This window comes from Limulus polyphemus, unplaced genomic scaffold, assembly GCF_000517525.1.
Source record: "Limulus polyphemus unplaced genomic scaffold, Limulus_polyphemus-2.1.2 Scaffold637, whole genome shotgun sequence".
NCBI classification, from domain to species: Eukaryota; Metazoa; Arthropoda; class Merostomata; order Xiphosura; family Limulidae; genus Limulus; species Limulus polyphemus.
Genome location: NW_013666247.1, coordinates 407,554 through 419,521, shown reverse-complemented (window position 1 = coordinate 419,521; position 11,968 = coordinate 407,554). Strand labels below are relative to the sequence as shown.

At 33.0% G+C, this 11,968-nt stretch overlaps 1 protein-coding gene across 6 annotated transcripts in view; it reads right to left on the bottom strand.

Annotated features, from left to right (window-relative positions):
• LOC106459614 (leucine-rich repeat-containing protein 24-like) overlaps nucleotides 1-11,968 on the bottom strand; it is a 160,391-nt gene that overhangs the window by 28,907 nt on the left and 119,516 nt on the right. The window contains exon 1 of one of the 6 annotated variants that reach the window (XM_022386143.1): nucleotides 6,899-6,916. The exons of the other annotated variants lie outside the window; for them this stretch is intronic. The gene's annotated coding sequence lies outside the window, so the exon portion shown is untranslated. Of the gene's footprint in view, nucleotides 1-6,898; nucleotides 6,917-11,968 lie in introns of those variants that run through there. 6 annotated transcript variants of the gene reach the window in all.

Genomic DNA, 11,968 nt, shown 5'->3' with positions numbered 1-11,968 from the left:
CCAAAGGCGTTAAATAATTTAATTATTAAAAGTTAGGGTACAGTTCAAATCCATATTTCTAAACACTTGCCGAAATCTTATTTAATTTATGCTATTTGCCAACAAGATTGATACAAACCGTTTTTGTTTTGACACAAATACGTTTTAATATATATATATATATACACACAACAGTATAATTTACAATGGCAACTATTACGATTAATTATTACAAACCAAGTTTCATAAACAGAAATTTCACCAACTTACAAGTAGCCTAAAATTGTCTTCCTAGTTAAGTGTCTCCTTGATATCCAGCAAGTTAATTTGAAGTTGATGTATGTATAATTATCGGGAGGCTAGCTAGCTTTGTCAGGCACTGAATTGTTGGACCGTAAAATAATATTTTCATAAAACAACATTAGTATCTTTCCAAAAATATTGCTGGTTTCTCATCAGACATTAGTGGCATTGTGAATTCTTGATTTTCGAAATTTATAGCCGTTCCTGGCCAGATGTCGTATATTTTCTGGTTGGTAAAGGTTAGCAAAATTACGGCTTAGAGCATACACACAGCTATAACAGTTTTCTAGCAGACTTGTATATTCAAAACAACAGATAACAGTAAAAACAGCATGGCAACGTGCCAAGTAGATGAGACACATTTTAAGTTTCTAGACAAGAATCAACAATATATTCACTACCGTAACTGGTATTATCAGTCCCGCCAATTCTCCAAGATTGTAGAATATTCGTGAACGTTTCACCATACGTAACTAACACGGTAAGCTAGACACGCCCTCAAATATAAACTTATTCAAAACAAGCGTTAACATTAAAATAAATATATAAGAAATTCGTTATACGCAACACATATCTCATACTACAAGTCGCGCATATTTCTAAATACAAATTCAATCCAACATCGTTCATATTAAAAATAAATACATAATAATAAATTCGTTACAGTACATTATGGTTAAAACTTGCGAGACCATATGTACGTGTGCACATAAATTCAATTTCAACATAAAAAAAAAAGAAACCAGAAACCTTTGGTTCTAATAAAATCCCTAGAACATTGAAATAAATATGCACATGTTCTGTAGTAAGCAGTCGTGCTGTATAATTGTATTATATTACAGAGTAGCGTTACGTTTGTAATTTTGTAGAATATACAAATGAAAAGAAAAAAAAATAGAAAATGCATTGCAAAGAAATCATAGCATGATCTTTATGAAATTTATATACAGCAATTCTATGTAGTTTTGTCGGATCATAAAATGTATACGTCTATATGTATTTTGTTGTTGCTGTTGTTGTTTTTGGGGGGAAAGAGGGTTAAATATACTTTATTGTGAACCACCGTGTTATTTTGTTTGAAGGGACCATTTGGTATTTAAAAAAAATATACTGTCTGATCAAGAAATGTATATAATTAGATATAACACGCTTTTTTTTCTCTGAAACCCAAAGAACACCCATGCGAAAAGCGACACAAGTTACCCCTGCGACATATCCATCCATCCATCGCATAACTTAAGCAGCTGGAGAATGGAACGGGTATTTATACTGTTATATACAAAGACATGCCGGTCTTGTGTCAGAAGAAGCATCCATGCATTTTTGTGTGATCTGATTACTGAAGCGGTTGTTAAGAAACTGTTGTCCTTTACACTAGATGGCTTATGGAAAACCTGTAGGTAACATTGGTTAGTCTTGGACATGACGGCCTTATGGCAGATCTTTTTTCAGTGAAAACTAGGCTGCAGTGCTATTGTCAAGATGCACGGACATTAGTTAGAGCATTAACCGAAGTGGCGACATGAGCTGTTATGATGTAGTGAGATTCCTCGTGTATATTTTTCGAAGAAATAATTAATAATAGAACAATCTGAAATTTTCCTTTTAATGTTTCATATTTTTGTATATTTACATTATGACGTATAACGCAAGTGTATGCTATAATCTATATCTGTTATAAAAAAATGTTATTGCCATAGAATTTAGCCTATTATCAGATAATTGAGTCGATGATCTTATTCTTGATACAGGACACCAGTATCACTTATTCGATGACTAACTGCAGAATAAAAAAAAATCAAACTATTTCTAGTTTGGTTTTAATAAATCAATTACGAATTATGCATACCGATAGAATAGCAGACCGTTATCTTAAATCTTTCTAACAGTTTTGTCTACTTATTTGTGTTGTCTTCCTTTGCATCCAAGTCAACATATTTTTCCTAACATATGTTATCACTTTTTCAACTGTCACTTCAATTTTTCATTGTTTACTTACTGAATGATTAAAAAAGTCATTTCGAACTTGCAATTTGTTTTGTAATCACTATACTTTTTAAACATGGTTTATAGTTCAGAACTATTCTTACAGAATTGTTTGATATTTTTATTTTTCATCATATATGTTAATTCTACAACATAGTATATTTCAAGAACATATGAATACATCATTGGTACTTCTCTTTATAAAAGATAAATTGTCCTTGCTGTTTCGCATAGTAGTCTAAAAAGAGAAATTCAAGAACGCCCCAGGGTATGTATACATATGTTAATTAGGGGTTGGAAAACAATGTAACACTTTCTTCCATAAATGTTATGAATCGTTACTAATTTCTGTAGCCTGATCCATATATATATATATATATTGTTTGTTTTTCTAAAACTTACTGGAGAGATTTATTTTCCAGCTTTGCATGTTCATAATTCCATCGTAGTTGAAATTTGAAGACAATAATACTGTTTACTTGTATTTATACCCCACTGGGACAGCGGTAAGTCTCCGGATTTACACCCCTAAAATTGGTGGTTCGATTTTCCTCGGTGGACACAGCAGATAACCTGATGTGGCTTTGCTATAAGAAAAACAAAACACCCACTTGTGTTATGCCTATGAGTATTTTCTTTTCATATTTCCTGTGTTATAATCTCCTGCTGGTTATATATCATACATCGAAAAGCAGTATGCAACTTAATTCATCCTCCTTTGATTCGCTGCTTATAGCGATACTAATAAATTAAGGTTGAAGCATGCAACATAGTCTCCTAGAAGTAGAGAAATTTTAATGTTCTAGATAAATAAAATGTCAAAGCTATTTATATTTTTGTTTTTAAAATAAGTAAGCTTTTAATTAGAGTAATCTTTAGGCAGTCGATATTTTTATACTATTTAAGTAATTAATGTAATAGAATTTTTGTCAGACACCTAGTTATCTTTTTCTAATGATTTTATGTTGAAAAAAAATCATTTTATGACTTTCAAGGTCCATATATTTCATGGTATAATTGAATAAAATCTTTCTGTCCATCGTAATACAAAAATAATAATGTATATATATTTCTCCCAGAAAATCGTTTCGTACTCATTTTTAGCTCTGTAGTGACTCTTTTGAACTTAATAAATTAATGTGACTTGTTTCCAAACAATAAATATTTAACTAAAATGATTACATATTGTTATGATATTCTATTTTTTGAATAGCAGTCGTTTTATTTGTTTTACTTTTTACTATTTTTCATAGCATTCAAAAATTAGGGGTTTCATTGTTTATAAGGTAATTTAATTAGTTTTTCTTCGAAGAATTAGCCAAGTGTAAAAGTTTTTAAACACGGTAATGACAGAATTAGACATTTCAATATCTGTTTATTACTACCATTCATGAATATTTGTTCAACTTTTAATTAATGCACAAGTTGTTCTCTAATTTTCGAAATAGATATAATAATGAATATTATGTATTAATTTTCATCTTAGATCATTTATTGATTAAAACAACATATTCTCATATACCGTTATGACTCCTTGCTAAGAGATCTGATTTAGATCTAATAAAAGGCCTTCTTTAGTATGTTTTTGTATTGTAGCTATTGTAATAGTACGTTTTGCCTTTTATATAACCTAATACTCCATTCTTCCTTTTTAAATACGTCTCTAGTCGCCCTTTCTTCAAAAACTGAAACATTTTAGGCTCAATATGTATCTTTTGTGTATGGAGAAAGATTATAAAAACATTTCTACTATCAATACTTGTTTGTTTGTAATTAAGCACAAACCTACACAATGGGCTATCTGTGCTCTGCCCACCACGGGTATCGAAACCCGGATTCTAGCGTTGTAAGTTCGCATAATTATTATCAATACACAAATAAAAGAATAATTTGAAGTTCATTTAGTAAAATACAAATTATTAAATGCTAAAATATTATATGGTTAGTAGTCTATCCTATCGCTTCAGTTAAATTACATTTCATTTATCAATTTCCTATAACTAGATACTACGTTTTTGTCCGACGTTTTAATTGCTTATCTGCTGACGTTTTCAGGAAAGCCCTAAGAAATAATATTTCTGTGTTGATTGTGGCCGAGATTCAAACCTGGGTTTTCTTTATTGAAGTTGGGTGCCTTTCCCACTCGGCTGTACTTGTAAAAACTCACTTCAATGTCGATCGTGCTCAGTGTGATGGCCATGAGTGTATCATTGACTGACACTACAATTTCCAAGTTTCTTTGACGACAGCAAAGTCAATCTCAGGTCACATATCTCCACCTACATTACACAGATCGTTCTCTGTAAATGGATGTTTGTATCGGCTTTCAAGACTACTTAAAGCAGACCAAAAAAGGTAAAAACTTCATTGGACCCATATTGGAGGACTTAATACATTTTGTGATTGAATGGGATTTCTGTGATTACAGTTTTCTCCAGCTATCGATTTTATGAAAAAAATTGTTATTTTCAAAGTGTGCCTAGAAGCGTGTCAAGTTTTGGTGTGCGCGACTTTGTCAGTTTCAAATCCTTGTATATTTACTTGTTAACAATAAAATGACCTATGCCCAGCTTCACCACACTGCCTTCAGACTGCAGATGAAGGCGTTGTTTCAGACTGGCTTGGGATATAGTTTCAGGACTAGCTACTTGTGCAAGTTTTTTTTTTCGTTTCCTCGAAGCACACCCGAAGGCTTTCCTTCTTCTACATAATATTGCTATAAAAATATTCTATTTCAAAAATTGCTTAACGTATATATCCAGTTAAACCCGGTGTGCTTGCATTGTCGAATAATTAGGAGGATGTGGTGAACTAAATATATAGTGTAAACTATGGTTTGCATCTGCGGCAATACGAAGATGCATAAATACGTGTTAAGCTTTCTTATGAAGTGCGACTAACTCACTGTATTGTGGGGGGGGGGATATAATGCATTAACTGTCTGTCTTACTTCTATAGTTTCATATTTGGTGATTTTTTTATGTAAATCTGGTAGTAATTTTTATAATAAACCAGCAACTGCAAAATATGTATCAAAATGATTAAATTTATAAGTTGGCTAAATAAGAAAGAGATCATCGTGAAAAAAGCCATATGCCAGTTGACTTCCATGTTAACTTCTGCTGACTCAATCTAAGACCTTTTACCACTTACAGGCAAAAAAAATCAAGCCACAAACTCTTTACTTTTCTATAAGTATACCTGTATTCAAGAGATATTCATTTATTTTCTTTGTATTTATGTGGCTTCTGTCTACAGTCTTAATATAATTATAAAATATTTTTCGATATATAAAATAATGTCTAAATTGAAATTTTAAGCATATAGATGCACAAAATCTCAAGTTAAAAAATATAGCCACGCATTTTTATTTTATTTTTTATCTAGAGTGCCTTTAATGAAAATAGGTGTATTTATCTCAAAGTTTCTTCTGTTTTACAAAAATTGAAAGTTGAAATCATTAATTTTCTAATTAATTATGTTTCCGTTCGGCTATAAACTAGTTTCTAAAACCACAAATGCTTTCTGTATTTTAGATATATAGGTTTAACAAACTATCTTAAAGCTAGATATTACCATAGATCACAAAAAATTTAAATCAAAAGCTCCTAAAAACGACTCAAAAGTTTAAGCGTTCTCAACAATGGTCTCTTCTTCAGATCTTTTATTTATCTCGATGAAGAAGATACATATATATAAATACCTTCGAAAGCGCTAAACTTTATGGACCTCATTGGACATTTACAAAACAATATAGTCCTAGTCAATATAAGATTAATCTTTCATGCATAAGGTTAAACACTGCTCATTTTGAGAGTTAATATAACAAATATAATGGTCATGTTCTGACTTGGCAGATATAAATGCAAAAGAATTTCAAAAATGTAAATATCATTCAAATAATGATAACCAACTCTTTCGTATTCAATTACAGTAGCAAAGATGATCCTCAGTGGGGTCACCCAAATTGTTAAGTTTTAGTTATCAGTGTCGAAAGATTTTTAAACGCAATAAAGGACCTGTTTCGGTATGGCATATAATTCCTCTCTTTACATTCTACAGAATGATTGAAATTCTATCAACATTTTCGGAGCATCACGAGAACTGAAGGGTACGTGGAGGATGTTATGCAAAGGAAAAATGTCTCTGTCAGAGACATCCTGTGATGTATCGTTTGGACAGCAGAAAGTTGTTCTGTAATGTAAACTGCTGCAGTTCCGGTCTGATAGAATCGTTTTCATTATATTAATCCTGTTACCATTAATCTTGGAATTGTGCATCTGTCAAGATGCTTGATAGCAACATCAGTACATTTTGCAGCACTTTTACGTTCTCTTATGATGCAGTAAAATTCGCTCAGCACGTTCTTAAAGTGTATGTTTTGACATTCTTAACACGTTTTCTTCTGTTGTGACTACAGAGGTTGTGCATAGACATCCAGCTACTAAATATTACTTGTGGCCAAATGACGCGTCACAAAGTGTTTCTATTATAGACATTTTTTTCCTTTACATATCGTCCTCCACGTACCTAGTTTTTGCCATGCACAAGCAAAGTTGCGCGAATTATTAATCATCCTTTAAAGAAGGTTTTGTTTGTTTCTTTCAGAAATACGCATAAAGCTACTCACAATCTATCTGCGCTAGCTGTACATAATGATAGACTACAGCAACATTTCCCAAACTATTTTGGCTCTTGTCCCACTTCCTCGAAATTTCCTTAGGATAAATGTAGAACATACATTTTATGTTAACTTAACAAAATACAAAACTTAATACAAAATATGGATATGTATAATATATAAGTATAAACAGAATAAATACTATTTTTATATACTGTTACAACAACACACAAGTTTACAAACACATACAAACGCACAGGGCCGATTGGCCGTTTGCCGGAGCGACGTCATTGCCATTTCGTGCCACTTCCCTGCCATCTAAGTGGATTATCGCAATCTAATGCTCGTTCACTTACTGATAATACGTATATATGTTTTGTGACAGTATCTTATTTCCCAACCTTTCTGTTCCCTTAGGGGGAAGGCGCCCCTCATTTTGAGAGATGCTGGACTAGAGGGAAGGCAGCTAGTCAACAGCACCCACTGCAAATTCTTGCACTGCTCTTGTCTGACAGAATCATGGGATCTGACAGTCACACTTGTAATGCACTCACAGCTCCAAAGCTTGGATAGTGATTTGTTTTTGTTTTTGGCAGTAGAAGGACGTGAACTCTGGACTTGTAAATCCACGCTAATTTAAAGAAGGAATATAAACTACCATACATTGCTTGAGAAAGTAAGCTTGCTAATTTATCGCTAAAAACCTTATTCTAGAAAAGACAAATCTCATTTTAATAGGCTATAATAATAATAATGTATTTTCCTGTAAGTTACAATATACTTCTCTAGCACCGTAAAACGAACAGACACAACCATTACAAAATTTTTATTACAGTACTTTAGCCAGCTGTAAACAACAAATTATCGTTATCTCGTCCGATAAAGAATTAGAACGACGCATCCTACTTATCAAATGCAAACTGCACTATGTCTGATATGGCGCTGTAGCCATAAAAGAAAAGTGTTTAGAAAAAAATTAAATATGATGCTACAATGTGGCCTCATTTCTAGGGAGACGATAAATAGAAAACGATAAGAATTAGAAATATGTGCACTAATGCATGTATATATATATATATATTTCAAAATAGAAAAAGAAAACAACAACTAAGAACACTAGAAAGGGCGGTTCATTTTGCCTTCATTTACAGTGATTTTTTTATAAAACCTTCTGATTGGAAATAAGATATTTTCAGTTATAACAACTCTATGTATGCATATAAATAATTCTTCTGCGAATAGTTTAATTTTCTTTTTTAGTTTCTGTGAGAATTAGTTAATTGATAATATAATTTGTAAATGATTTTTCCCCTAGGATAAACTGTAGCCTGTTTGTTTGAAGTTAAGAACAAAGCTACAAGATGAGCTATCTGTGCTCTGCCAATCATAGGTATCGTAACCCGGTTTCTAACGTTGTAAGTCCACAGACACCGCTGTGGCACTGGGGGGGGACCTGTAGTCAGGATAATGGAGATTATTCTTGATCGTGTAGATTAGAGCAGATAACCCTTGTTGACTAGCTGTATTCCCTCTAGTCCCTACGTTCAAAATTAGGAACGATTAGAGCAGATAACCCTTGTTGACTAGCTGTATTCCCTCTAGTCCCTACGTTCAAAATTAGGAACGATTTGAGCAGATAACCCTTGTTGACTAGCTGTATTCCCTCTAGTCTCTAAGTTCAAAATTAGGAACGATTAGAGCAGATAACCCTTTTTAACTAGCTGCATTCCCTCTAGTCTCTAAGTTCAAAATTAGAGATGATTAGAGCAGATAACCCTTGTTGACTAGCTGTATTCCCTCTAGTCTCTAAGTTCAAAATTAGGAACGATTAGAGCAGATAACCCTTTTTAACTAGCTGCATTCCCTCTGGTCTCTAAGTTCAAAATTAGAGATGATTAGAGCATATCTTTGTGCGAATTTCCAAAACAAACGAATATTTTGTAGTGATAAACGATTAAGATATCATAAAATTCAAGTACCTTCTAGCATGACAATAAACCGAAAAATAAACGCCAATTTCGTTTGGAGACGGCTTCACATATCTTGCTACTGACCTCCTCGCTTAATTAAGTTCTTATTATCAGCACTTCCCGATGACTTAGCGGTAAGCTTATCTGTTCATAAGGTTAAAAATCGAAGTTTGATACCTGAGTTGTGCACAACGCAAGTAACCTATTGCGTAGCTTTACGCTCAAAAACAAACAAAAAATTCATTCTCGGTATTAAGGCAGTAATATTGAAACGACTGCCAAACTCGAACCGTTCGTTCAAATGCTTATTCACATGAGCTCCAAATTTGGAATCCACAAGATTTTCTCTACCAAATTAATCTTATCGAAATTGGTCCAGCCAAATCCTCACAACAATCTGTGACACCAGTCAGGCAAATATACTGACAGCTGTTCTATAAATAGAGTTTGTTTGTTTGTTGCCAAGCGCAAAGCTACAAATAGGCTATTTGTGCTCTACCAACCACTGGTATTGAAACCCGATTTTTAGCATTATAAGCCCTCAGACTTATCTCTAAGTGTTTGGAGGGGTCATTTTTATAATAATTTCAACTTTAAGGTGAAGATCACCAATAACCACTCTAAAAATGTCTTTCTACAGTGGACAAAATTGCATCCATCTACATATCTTTTCCCAATTACTCTGACCTAACTACAACTGGCACAGCATTAAATAAAATATTGTTAAAAAATACATTCTTTATATTTGTTACGGATAGTCCGTCATCAAAAATGTTGTTATATTTAGTCGCAGTAAGTATTCAAACGCCGATGTTATAGGCCCAAGCCCTCCTATCTATATGGCACTGATAATATTTTAAAAAGTAGATGTCGCTATTTTCTACTGTTCAGTCTACTTGAATTATGCCTGCAAATCATTATGCTACAATAGCACAATTAATTAATCTTTCCCCCCAGTTGTTCAGCGACAAGTCTGCGGACTTATAACGTTAAAAATCAGGTTTCGACACCCGTGGTGGGCAGAGCATAGCTCACGGTGTAGCTTTGTGCTTAACTAGAAACAACCAAAATTAATCTTATAATATATACAAATGCGTCCAGATGTCTGTATACCACAGAAGGAGAAGGGGTATAATATTTAGTGCTATAAGTCCTTAACCTTACCGATGAACCACCATGAGGCTAATGTTGAATACTTGATTTTAAATTCCGTGAATTAAATAACTGACTTGAAGTATTTCGAGTAACAAAATTCAAAGAGTTTAGTACATTATATTAAAACGATTCTGAGTATTAAATCAGTCAGTAACGTAACAACTACAGGCAATATGAAATCGCCGTGAAATCGGATGTATCAGAACTACATTTTTACATTTTGCTGATAGTGTTATGCCATCAAAAATTGATCGCTTTGGAGAAGGTTATATAATAGCCCTTTCCGAAGCTAAATATCCATACACTCAGATAATAATGGTGTGCTGAGATTCGGGATTTAGCATTTCTAAGAAGGAGGTATCCTTCCTACTTAACAGCATCGGTAAAGGAAGGAATATGGATCAACTTGGAAAACCAGGACCATCAAGAAAGAGATAGGCAAAAAGTCGTATCGAAGCTATGGTCAGCAAAGTGTTGCGTATTGTAACAGCTTCAGGCAACAGTACTCGTTCCTAATTTTGAACTTAGACACTAGAGGGAATACAGCTAGTCAACAAGGGTTATCTGCTCAAATCGTTCCTAATTTTGAACTTAGAGACTAGAGGGAATACAGCTAGTCAACAACACTCACCGTCAATTCTTATGCTGCTTTATATAATCGAATACTATAATTTTACCGTCACTTTTATAACGCACCCACGGTTCCAAAGTGCGGAGCGCGTTTTTGGGGCAACGAGACATGAGACATAGATCCTCAAATTCGCAGTCCGGCATGTAAACTACTAGGTCACGCCCGGCCCTACTAAAAAGTGGTGATGGAAGTAGGCGATAATATTTAATTATATTACAACCTGATAATCTGAAAAGTAGTAATCATAACATAAATAAAATGTATGAGTTTGTGAACAAATGAGCAAACAAACCCATTTATGGTTAATTTCCCAACATGAAATGCTAGAACATAATTTCGTCGTATAATTGCAATAGATTTTGTCTCAAAATCTTTTAAGAGAGTTTGATTACGTTAACAGGTTATTGTCGAAAGCATCGTTAAAGCTAAGTTGTCAACTGATGATTCAATATCCTATTGTATTGATTTATGACATTATTTACTTCTAGTCAGTTTGTTATATAAAATCGGTTCCATTAATTTATACGTTAGTATTTTACTCTTTTTCAATATAAACGTATATGACCCAAAGTTATTAATTATTTAGTGTTCAAATATAATATTCTTAAATTAGTTATATGGTATTTTTATTTTATATGTCAATATTATTATTGTTTGTGAGCACTCATGCTTTGTTTCTAATTTGAGGAAAACAAACAAAAAACTGTTGTGCTATTTCAAAAGCTTTTGTCTGTGTTGAGTTAGTGTAATTCAATACAACCGATCAGCAAAGTATATTTTTTTAAGAGAGGGAGGTGTTATTGCATATATCGCTGGTAAATTAATAATTATTTGATTGGTTGAGTATAGAGCATCGAATCGATTGCTTTTGGCGAATAAGAAATTATTAAGATTTTGGTATCGCCTTCTCCGTACTTTGGCTTGTCTAAGGAGAGTGTAACACTAAGATAAATGTTGAAGCAGCGAGAAAGTAAGTTAATGGACTTTTGCTACTTTTAGTCTGGGGCTCAAAGATTCAGACTTGTCTCCGTATCCTCTCGCCAATTACATTTTCTTTTTCCACTGTGATTTCGTGATAAATATGGAATATTTTAATAAGAAACTGTTAGGTTATTTGCAAGATCAAAAACATCAGTTTGTTCTCTCAAACATTTCCGTTTTATCAGGTTGTATGTTTGTGTATATATAAAACCTTGTTATCGAAACTTGTCTCTTATAAAGCGGTGCACATAAAACCTTGTTATCGAAATATGTCTCTTATAAAGCGATGCACATAAAACCTTGTTATCGAAATATGTCTCTTATAAAGCGATGCACATAAAA